We start from the raw sequence: 12,596 nt of genomic DNA, 5'->3' as shown, positions 1-12,596 counted from the left end.
GTTTGACCCGACATGGTGGAATAGCTACAGGAGCTCCTAGAAACAGTGTGGGACACCGAATTGAAATCAGATTCAGGTTTAAATCTAGAATGAGAAGTATTATTGACAGTAAATAGTGAGGTATTTTGAAACAGATGATTTACTTCAGTAACTGTCTGCTTGTATTTGGGTTTTAAATTACAGCAAGTCAGTGCAGGCCTCTGCTCTTGCTCCAAATTAGGCAACACTGTCAAGATATCTTATCAAAGAAACTTTACAAAAGGAGAGGAACTGAAAATGACTTTATGAATATGTATCTGTAGTGCACAGTGTAGGGCGATGCTTTAAGTCTAGCAGCTTTTCTTTCTTTGCAGATCGCCTTACAAAGTAGCTCTTTTATTGTTATGTGACCCCATCTTTAGAGTGATAAATGTGCCACAACAGCAAGCCTGTGGATGACAAAGTTGTAGAGAGTGATGACAAGACAGAGAATAAATATAGGTAACAGGGGTAGGAGTGCAACATGGAGTTCTGTTCATCTGCTTGTGATCCAGCAGCTCAAGTCCTCGGATATGAGTCGTGGTGAATTGGTTGTTAACAGATTGCTCCACGATGAAGGGGGAGGGAGTGAGCAGAAAGCCAGAATGACTGTGAGCAAATGCACCCACATCTGTTTTATACATGCATGTGTGACCCCTGCACCTGCCACACCAAACCGTTTGGTGTCCAAAAACTATGAGCAATTAATTTTTGCGCACACAGCAAATAGGCAGGTGATGAATATGTGATAGTGGCATGACTCAACAGGTGAAATGGGCACGCCCATAACACTAGCATAGGCCTCCTCTTACCGGTGGTGGCACAGACCCAGATCCTTTCTCTAACAGAAGTTGGCATTATAGGGCGTAGGCCGACAGCACTCCAACACCAGAAGAACCGCTCAAATCCAGAGCAAACACTGCAGACAAAAGGGAGACGGGGAGAAAAACTGGAGCAGACCTTCCCTGTGTGGATCCCTTTAGCACCGCTTTTAGCCAATGAGCCTGTGACACTGGCTATGGCCAGACTACACAGAGATTAATGTAATCAGCTATCACATATCTCTCAGGGTCATTTCTCACTTAAGGGATTAAAGTGGACCTATTATGCTCATTTCCAGCTCTATATTTTTATTCTTGGACTCTAAAGTAAAGTACAGTACACATAGTTTTTGACTGCGGCCTACTTTGGTTGTAGCATGTCAAAAATCAATGTTGACCATGTTAAGTAAATTTCTCTAATGTTCTCTACAATGTTCTTTCTTAGAGCAATAGTTGGGCATTTTGTGAGGGAAAAACACTGAAAGGGGACGTTGTCCTCTTTTTCAACTACCTTTTTTTTAATGTGGGAGTCTACTTCAGGAGCTTTGCAAGACACATGGTTCAAAATAATTTATCTCATACTGGGCCTTGGTGCAGCCCCTCAGTTCACATTCTGATTGAAATAAGCCATTTTAGTGACTTTCCCCGTGTTCTTTCTTCCAGATGTTCTGAAACTTTTTCTGGCATGCCCCCACTCCAGAAGGCAAAAAAAAAAAAAAAAAAAAACGGTTCACACCCCACATTCAATCATTAACAGTAAAAAAGGATTCAAGCCCTGTATTTTCTCTAAAAATAATCCTATTCATTCAGCTTCCTTAACCTTCATATTTTTCACCTGGTTGTCTGAGTCCCACCTGCAGTGGATCTGTGTCCCAGCATTTGAGAACCACTTTTCTTCTGATTGGCTGCCCCTGAGCAGGTGAGTGAAGCCTCTGTGCTCACAGCCAGAGCCATAGTTCTAGCTTGTAATAGTAGAACACAAAAACAGAAGTTACCCAAATTTAAAAAGACAGCTGCTTTTCAAAAGAAACCACCTAGTCCACACATCTCAGGCTCAGCAGAAGAGAGTTTCAGAGTCTGGGTTGCATTTTTGGCAAAAGCCCTGTCACCTTAAGTTTTCATCTCAGTATGCTGCACAGCCAGCAGGCCTTGATCACATGACCTCAGGGACCTACTGGGGATGCAAGGTCACTGATGTATGCTGGTCCTTGTCCATGCAGAGCTCTAAAATTCAAAACCAGAATTGTAATGTGGATCCTGAGGTTAATGGGGAGCCAGTGCAACTGAAATAGCAACACTTAGAAGCCTTGTAACAGTGTTCTGAACAACCTGCAGATGTTTCAAGGAAGCTTTGTTAATACAAGTGAATAGTGAATTACAATAATCCAGACCTGATAAAATGAAGGCACGAATAACAATTTCCAAATCAATGTGACACAGTGGAACTCAAGTGATTCAAAACAAGAGCAAACCAGTGATATGGTGTGAGCATCAAAAGTGAAAGCTGAGTCAAAAGTTTCCACCAGGTTACGAATAGAAGAATCGGCGAAAGTGGTAAGAGAACATAGAGTTTCCATTACCTTAGGTGAGTGGTAAAAACAGGGATGTTTTCTCTTCATTAAGTTAGAGAAAATTGTCAGCCAACCAACTTCAACAGTCTATACACCTAAGCAACATCTGTAATAGAAACATCTTGGGGCTTAAAAGAGATATATAACTGAATGTCATCTGCGTAGCCGTGATAAGAAATGTCCCCAAAACAAAGGGCCCTAAAACAGAACCTTGTGGTACACCACAGGAAAAAGAAGAGGCGCTGTACTTAGAAACAGGCACACAAAAGTATTTTTCAGACAGATATGATGACAAACAATCCAAAGCAAACCACGACAGACCCACCCATTATCTCAGTCTATCACACATAATGTCATGGTCAGCAGTGTCAAAGGCTGAGGTCAGGTCTAGCATCAGCAAAATAGAACAATCTCCTGCATCAGTTCACATCAAGATGTCGTTTGAGACTATGAAGAATCATTTTGGTGGAAAGCCAACCTGAAATTTATCAAGAATGCTGTATTTATCCAAAACAGCTTGAACTGCTTAGCCACATTTTCTAAAATTTTAGCAATAAAAGGTAATTTTGAGATTAGTCTGTAACTGCTGAGAAGAGAGAGGTTGAGTTTTTTTGTTTTTTTTTAAAGTGACGACAGCAGTCTGGACTTGAGCAGACACCAGCGAAGCATTGATTAAAGAAAGCACACTGGGACTGATAGACTGAAAGAGATTTTTGATCAAAGATGCAGGTAAAATGTCGACATAGCAGGAGCAGCGGAGATACTGAAGGAGAAATATTATTTATCATATTACTGTTTTTTTTTTTTTTTTCTGCAAAGAATATTCACAATATTCATTTAAAAACTGGGTCAGCAGGTGGAACAGGAGTCACAATATCACTAACAAAGTCAAATAACACCCGAACGTTACCTCTGCTCTTTGAAACCAGGTTTTAATCATAGACAGCTCTTGCATCTCTCACTGAACTGTTGAAATAAACTGAAAGATCCTTTAAATGAAGGAGATGAACTTGTAAATAAGTTGATCTCTGCAAGTGCTCAAGTTGAACATTTTTGGTACTGGAAGCTTTCTGGATTCCATTCATAGCATTTGTTTGACTAATGATGTTTGAGTGGCCAGTCTGTGCAGGGCAAGCAAAATGGGCCAAAATGCAATCTTGAACCTGTCATCTGCTGCCTGACAGTAATTTCTCTTTTTAAAAATGCATCTGCCTTCGTGACCAATGACTGGCACATGGAACAGGAACTCTTGGCCTGCTATCCGCTGGCTACACCGGAAGCCCCAAAACATCAGCTGTCCACTAATCCACTTTAAATTATTTGAATACTATTCACTCTGAGACACACACAAACAGTATCTCTCTGTGAATGTACACGCATAGAATAATACAGTTACACAAAAGATTGGCAGCTACATTTACTACATACCATAGGAGCTTTTCATGGTACTACAGTGACCTCCTGTTGGCACCGTTGATTGCTTTTGATTAGGTGGAGCCGCAGATGTTTCTTAGTAACTGATTTACACATTATTACCATCTCTACTAGCTAACACATTCCTTATGTTTTGAGAGGTGGAAGTAAATCACTAGCTCGATTTATGAATAGCTGGTGTGACTCAGTTCTCAGTGACTGAGTGATGTGAAAGAATTCCAGCACTGATGAATAAACTCCTGAAGAAATAAATTCCAGTTGCCACTTTTTGAAAGATCTGTAAACTGCATGCTGCAGCGGTAAATAAAACTAAAAAACAAGGTTGTGCTGCACACAAAAGTCAGATCATGCTGTAGGAAGACAGAAAGGTCAATATAACTGCTGCACATGCCTACCAGGCTTTAGCTGTAAGAGAAGGAGATGTGTTTTTTTTTTTTAATACACACATCAGATCTTTAGCCTTGCTGGATTATAAATGTAAACACAAATGTGACACTCAAATGCACCCGGCCATATTAATCCCTCCAGTTGGTATGTTTAACTGCATGAAGGTACTGAGCCATGATTTCAATCATCAGCTTTGTTGTCAGCTGTTTATCTTTGTCATTATGTTTGAATATGCAAGAGCAGATTGTAGCTCAGTGCTGAAGTTTGTGCTGTAGTATGAGGAGGAATGCAGCCCTCATAGCTGAGAGATGCTTTGCTGTCTGAGCTGAGTTCAAGTTCAGCCTCCGCTCCTCCTCTCTTGTCTTCTCGCTGTCTTACCCACCACTGACGGGGACACATCAGGTTCCAGTTGTTTTCTGGCTATTCGAGGTCAGCGATGCATGTTGGCAGACCTCATTGGCACTTTCTCGTTGCACTGCAAAAATCCGTTGGAGGCTGAACTCGGCTCAGCGTTTGTGTGCCCCACTGTTGAGTAACAATGAGCTCCGCAGGGCGATTGGCAGATGTCTGTTTGGTGCTGCAGATACAGTCATGCCATTGTGTGGAGTCAGCAAGTAAAATGTGTGTGTTCATATGCGTATGTGGATAAGGGGTGAGGAAAAGCGTCTGTTTGTTTTGGCAGAAAGATCATTTGCCAAAAAAAGTGGCTCCACAGCCAAATCTAACCAAACAAACCCACGGCAGCGAGTGTTTTATCAGTCCAAACTCTTCAGCAGTCAAAATGAGAAGGTGGCCATTTTACTCCTCGCACTCTTCACAACTCTTCACAGCTCTTCACAGCTAAGAGGGTTAATGGTGAGCTGCCGCTTGGCTAGTTTTAGCGCGGTGTTCAGTTAAAATCAAAAGCTGGCGCTTCCTCAAACTTTGCTGTAACATTTGTTGTTAACAAGAGAATGAAACGATCACTTCCAGCTAATCAGCAGCATGACAGAGCCCCATGGTTGCTCTGATCTTTTCTTCTACTTGCTGTGACTCACTTGAAGCCCCGTTGTCTGGTCCGAGCCAAGATCCTCCAGTCCAGAGGGCGTCAGTGCCAAGCCTGGCTCTGAGGATATTACAAAAAGGGAAAACCCATCTTCCCCCAAAACCTTCTTCCATTACAGAAAAGAGGTTTTCCGCTTCTATCGAAACTGTCAGTGGAAGTTTTTCAAGCCACTTGGAAAACATCAATTGCTGCTTTTTCAGTCTTTATGTTGGCAAAATCATCAGTCACAGGGGAAGCATGATCCTTTCATAGTTGCTTTTCAGAAGAAAAGGCAGATTGTGCATGTGTTTTCATACCCTTTATACTCTCTTTTGTTGTATGCAAGTAATGTTGAGCTGCACAGCTGACAGGTCTGTGACACATCAGCATCTGCATTGTTTTTCCTCACCGTAACCTTTGCAACTGATGTAGACACGAACACTCCGCCTGTGTGTGGAGTACATCTTTTAAAACTTTTAAATGAAGAGCTGTTTCATGTTGGCACCGGAGTAACGGGAGGCGTGGCGTGACAGCCAGGCCTGAGGCGACCCAGAAATGTGCCTTCTTGGAACTTTGTTCTCATTCCTCGGGCATAAGAACAGCAGTGCAGCGCGGGATTGACTCCAAAACCAACAGTTTTGGAAATATCCGTTACATTTGCATCCCAAATATTTAGTGTGTTCATGATGTTCCTATTTGGGTTGATAGGGTTTTATTTTTCATCCTTCATGCCTCTTGTGTTTCCTTGTCATTTTCTTGTCACTTGGCTGTTTTTGTGTTATTTCCTTGTCATACAGGATGGGTTATTTTGGGCAGTGTAGATGTGTGACTGCACGCAATATGTACAACTTACAATACACGCAGGAATGGCGTAAACGTGATTTATGATTGAGACAGATTCCTGTGGTCATCACTTTTAATGTCAATTTTTTTTCTCTAATACACCTTCTTCTTTCAGTGCTTTGTGGAAAAAAAAAACACTTAAAGAGGACCTATTATGCTCATTTCCAACACTTATTTTTATTCTTGGACTCTACTAGAGTAGCCCTGCATGATTCATAGTTTTTTTTTTTTAATACTAGGCCTTGGTGTGGCCCCTCAATTCAACCACTATCTGGAACAAGCAATTTTCACTCCCTTTCCCCTCTCTCTATGTTTTTCTGCAAATTTCTGCTGATTGGCAGCTCCTCACAAGTATGATTTGGACAGAGGATGGGTGGGGCTTCAGCGTTCACAGCCAGAGCTGTGTCCCTCATATGATCACAGGGACATCCAGATTCACTGACATTAAGAGTAGAAAAACTGCCTGAAACGGAGTATTTAGAGCAGTCTGAAGCCTGAGCTTTTGGCTTGTGTATGTATTACATATACGTACACTGACCTCATCTTTTCAAACTTCAGCCATGTTTAATATGTGCATCCATCACTGTAACAGCATATACTCTAATATTAAAGAAAATGAAGAAAAGCATCATAGCACCTCTTTAACTTCTCTTTTAACATAAATTTGATAAGAAGACCACCACTAGTCTCATTTAGTTATGGTGAATATGAGGCTACTACAAGTGTCCTGTTAGTCTACCTTAGCATAAACAGGGATTTGCCTGTGAACGTATTTGATAGAAAATTTTGCGTATTTTTTAACCATTTCATAAACAAATAAAAGTCTGTTATGCTTGAGTAAATTAAAAATTAAACAAGAAAACCAGCGCTTTCCTTTTGCTCTGGGCCGCATCTCCTTGGGAGGGGCGGAGATACCCAATAAACTGTATTCTCTGTAGGTTAATAGCTGATACAAAAATGAGAAAGAAGCTATCCCGACTCTGTTCAACAAAAAACCCACCTACAAGCACCTCGTTTAATTTCTACAAGAAACAGAAGTTTGTGGTTTCACAGGGCTAATGTGCAATTTCTTGGCTTCCTGCAATCTTCTTGTCATCATGAGGTTTCCAGGAAAGATATAAGTTCAACACATAAAACCTTTAAACCACAACACGTTTCCTGCACAGTTTAATCGATGGAGATAAAATGCATTAATTACTGAGCTGGTAGGCAGAATCATATTAGACATGTCCCCGTTTCCAGCCTTTATGCTAGGAGACATTAACCATTAGGGTGTGTGCCGGCAGGATCTGAAAACCACTCCAATCTAGAGCAAACACTGCAAACAAAAGTGTCGAGGCAATAAAAAGTGGAGCAGGCATTTCTTGTGTGGCTCTCTCCAGCACCCCTCTTTAAAAAAAAAAAAAAAAAAAAAAAGACAGAACTGTCTTGACCTGTTTTTAGCCAATCAGCCCCTGACACCAGGCTCTGGTATGACCTGAGTAAACAGTGAGGAGAGTAATCAGTTCTCACATAACCGTGATGGTCACTGCCTCATCAAAGTTGTACTTAACCTAGTAATAATAAATGTGATGCTGTTGTTGCTGTCCACTACCTTGCTGTAGAGGTGACTGCACAAGTGTTTTCCGGTTTCAAATTTTGCTTGTAACGAATGTGCTTGTTATGTAATGATCAGTAAACCAGGGCTACAACTAACATCATCTACTATCATGTAATAGAAAAAAAGGAAAATCATCAAATTCTGGCATTTTAGAAGTGTGGACCAGCAGTATTTTCACATTTTTTGCTTTTAAAATGACTGCACAGATAATTGGATTAACACAGGCGCTGCTGATTAATTTTCTGTTGATCTACTAACTGATCAATCACCTAATCACTGCAGCTCTAAACTAAATTAAAACAGGTTGCATCACAGCTGCTGGCTCCTGCAGCACACTTACCCTACAGACACAGGAATGGTATCAATCTTCTCATCTAACTCTTGGCAGGAAAGAAAGTACGTGCGCTTCTCAAAATGCCGAGCTATTTCTTTGAAAGCATGCTGAAAACACACCAGTTCATTCAAACATGGATGCACCAACTCACACTTCAGTGGTTGTATAAGGAATATAAACGGAGGACTTAAAAGATACAGTATGTTCATCCACAACAATTCTCAGTTTCCTTTTCCCACCACCTACATTTAGAAAGGTGTGTACGCCTGCATAGCCCCATCAAAAGGTATCCATTTTAATCATACTTAAAAGTGATTACGTGGAGCTACAGCACAGTAAGCCTGTTCTTATTTGGAAATATTGATACAACAATGAATCACAGACTCATATCCTCTCAGTTTTCTCACGTCTGGTGACATTTCAGACTGTGCGAATAATTGCCAAATTGCCGTGGGCTGTATTAAGCAAGGGGAGGATACCAATGTCTTTAAGCAACATCAGCTGAGGAGATGTAGAGCCCGAAATAAATGCAACACTCCTTACCCTGCCAGCAGAGCCTTAGAAACAGTTACGCTTGTTTCATAAATCAACTTGTTAAAAAGCACATGCACATAACAGAATAAACACTCCCCTTTTCCCAAAGGCTGCACAGGAGGATGGGGGTGGAAAGAGGGGGGTCAGGAGGTGATGGAGTTTGTAAGATAAACTTTGTTAGTGCACCAAATTCCCCTCATAGGACCCTAGCCCGCCATCCTCCCCTCTCCTCCAGCCGTATCCAACAGTGTGCAAAGCTAACAAAGTCTGTATTTAAAAAGCTATTAAAGAACTACACAACTTCTTTCATAATTTAAAATGTCAAAAGCTTGAATAAGCACCCGTTTATACAATGAGCAGTCCCTCCGGGAATAATTATCACAATTTCAGCCACTCTTCACATTATTTCTGCGAGTTTACAGTTTTGTCTGCGGGGCGCTTGCAGACTTTTATCAGAGAATGCATCTCAAATAAAATAATCCAATTCAGAATTCCCGCTGTAAGCTCAGCTCAAATAACATCAACCCTCAAACTAAAACTGAGCGCAGGTAAGTTCATGCCTAAGGGTCTTGCTGTCTGTTGGATTTTGGAAACCTAAGTCATGCATCAGTTTAAACAAGCACGACCATTTAAATGCTTAAACTATTTGTAACTTCAAACTTAAAGGGGACCTATTTAGGGGAGTTCCTTATCTTCTATCATATTTACACTCACCTGCCATTTCACTAGTTTTTCTTTGCTAGTACTGGGTTGGATCCCCTCTCACCTTCAGAACTGTCGTAATGCTTCAACAAGGTGCTGGAAACATTCCTCTGAGATTTTGGTCCATATTGACATGATGGCATCACACAGTTTTGGATTGAGATAGGTAATTTGCTTTGTGGCATGGTGTTATCTTGGCGGAAGCTGCCATTAGAAGATGGGTAAACTGTGGCCATAAAGTAATGGACCCAGTCAGCAGCAATACTTGAGTAGACTGGGGTGTTTAAATGATGCTCAGCTGGTACTAAAGGGGCCCAGATTTTAGGATTTCTGACCCTACCGTTCAAATGTCGCAGCGGAAATGAAGACTCATCAGACCAGGCAATGTTTTTCCAATCCTTTGTTGTCCAATTTTGGTGAGCCTGTGTTAACTGTAGTCTCAGTTTCCTGTTCTTAGCTGACAGGAGTGGAAAAATTTGCTTAAGTCCCATTTGACCACCAATTTTATTTACAGAACTTGTTGTGAGTCATACTTTACTCATGTTTAGAATGAAACAAGCATTATGCTAGTAGTTTGTTTTCTCTGAGGTGACATAATGCCAGAAACAGATTACACCATATTGTTGCTAACACACTGACCCAGATTCAGTGATCATGGCCTAAGAAGTTATAGCTTGCTATCACCACTGCTGACAGAACCAATATCATTGTTCTGTTGGGTAACTTGTGTGCGCGCTCCAAAATGTTGTGTGTTACATTCATTCAACTACAAGAGGGAGTGCAAAAAAATAAAATAAATAAACTGGGCACACTACAGTCTTTTTGACAGGATGCTGTCAGACATCCAAAATATTGTGAATGTCTGCCTGGGTGGCCATTATTCAGCTGACATACTGTTGTCTGATTCTGACAGAAACACCAGCTGAAATAGTTTAATAGTATTTATACTCTTCCCCGTTGCATTTTTGTTAAATCAATTCACTGTAAAATAAAGAAATAAAAGGTCAGATGTTGCAAAACTTTCAAGTAATCTTGGCAGGATCCTCGCAGGACTAAATACGGTATGTGAGGAAATCACTGGCTTAATGGTTTTCTTAAAATCTGGTGAAACTTAAGCCATCTTCGTGTTTTCAGTTTCCTTCTGAGGTTCTGTTGTCGGCCTGGGTGTGTCCGACTGTGGCTGACAGAAGATTTAGTATATGGACAGATTTGTAAGGAAGCTATGGGCACGTTCTTTGTTAGCAAAAGACTTAAAGAGTAGACCACGCACTTCCAGTGCTGATGCTGTATCTCAGAACCGGAGCTATGATCTTAGATCACAAATGTGAGAACGTATAATAGTCTTCTGCTTATTGATCTTTCGTTCAGAACATTTTCATACTCAGCCACACAGAGACTCCAGTAGTGTCTTCAGAAATGCTGATGTAGTTAATTTTGACAGGTAATGCGCCATGATCCCCGGAAAATCCTAACCAAAACAGTCACTCATTAAGGTTTTGGAATTGTGATCCATTTGTATGGCAGTTTTTCCTCCCAGTTTCATGCTTCAGGGAATTAGGTAGGTAAACATTAAATTTGCAAGTTGGCTCCGACACCAGAAGCCAAGAATTATTTACTGTTACATTAGGAGGACTTATTTGGGAAGACTTTGCCAGGGAAATACTACACTGCTGCAGATAGTTATATCTTTAGTGTCATTTTGAAAAACATTTCAATGTTAATTTGGTGAAAGCCAGCGGGACCTGCGCAAAAAAAAAAAAAAAAAAAAAAAAAAACCCTAGCTGGCCTTGACCAAATTTTGTTCTTTTCTGATGGCTCCCACGGCATTGAATTCGGGCTCAGACAGATGTGTTGTGTTTTAGGCATCAAGATAATTAACTGGTCACAGTCGAGTTTTCCTGAAAATTGACTGTATTAGTGAGACTCTTCTCCATTCTCGCCTCTTTCCTTTCATTTTTTTTTCCCGCTTGGCAACTGTCACACAGAAAGCTTTGAAGTGGGTGTAAATAAGAAGACATGCATGCTTAATGAGCACGAGTAAAAATGGCTTAATACTTGTTTTAGCAATGCAGCTCTGCTTACTGAACCGAACGTCGAAGGCAGCGTGACTGCTTAATTAAGTTGTCTGTTAATACAAAGAGGCCAACATTTGCTGTGGTCTAGGTCACTTCAGATCTGATTAACTTCAAGTTGTCATTTGAAAAAGTCCGAAACATCTGCAAATAAACCCTCATTTCGAACTCACTTGTAAAACAAAATACCTTACTGTGACTGGCCAAAAGGATGTGAGCCCGGATCAACTGCTGAAAGTCACTTACAGTCGCTGATATGTGCAGGGCTAGAAAGTAAAAATGAGAAAATAAAAACGAGAAGTGAGGAATGGTGTTCTTCTTTCAGATTTACAACTGCGGGGTCACTGGTAGAATCGGAGCTGGAGCAGAGTGGTGCAGAACTCCTCCTCCTCCTCCTTCCCTCCCTTCTTCCTGGCCTCCTTAGCCTCTTGTGCTCACACCCAATTTTTGGCTCTTTGTTACTGTATATGGGTCACACTGTGATTGTGTGTATATACAGGTGAATGTGTTCTCTTTCCCAGCAAGCATATGGAAAGAGGTACTCAAAACATTTCCTAGAAGCAACCCCACAGAGGAACAATGCTACATTTAAAGCAAAGGTCATGCCTTCACAGATTTACTTATGCGAATGCATGAGAATGTGTATTTGTGTTTTAAAGGAGAACTCATTCTGAACACGTTCTCACTCTAAGAAATCAAAATAATGTATTCATTATCCCATACATTTATTTTTTTTTTTCAATGTGGTGAAAGTGGCGGTTTAGCTTATACAGTAAAATCATTTTATGAGCTAGTTTTACATTTTTGTATTTAAAACTCACTTTTCTATACCTTCTCACTACAGACCTACAGCAGCATTGGGAAAATTCCTTGAATTTTAATGCTATCTCTGTGCATGTATGCACGCAAGTGTCGACTCAGCTGAGCCTAAGACTGATGTAGTCATCATTTAAAGAATTTACACAATACCCTTTAAGGAATTTTCCTAAGTGGTGCATGTCTTTTATTTGCAGAGAAAGAGCAGTGGTTATAAAACAATATTACATTTTTTTTTTCATTTCTCTGTTCTTGGCACAACAAACGACAATGCTGCAGCGAGTCAATTTTATCATCACCAATATGTGATAAGAATAATACAAGCAATAGCATTTATTTATTAAAAAGATTAAACTCTGACAGGACCATTTTTCACTGCTTCGTACAGGATCTGTAACAAAATGTAATGCTTGAGCATGCGTGTGTGACTAAAAGTGTGT

This window comes from Archocentrus centrarchus, chromosome 1 (genome assembly GCF_007364275.1).
Source record: "Archocentrus centrarchus isolate MPI-CPG fArcCen1 chromosome 1, fArcCen1, whole genome shotgun sequence".
Classification (NCBI taxonomy): domain Eukaryota; kingdom Metazoa; phylum Chordata; class Actinopteri; order Cichliformes; family Cichlidae; genus Archocentrus; species Archocentrus centrarchus.
Note: the sequence above shows the minus strand (reverse complement) of the source record.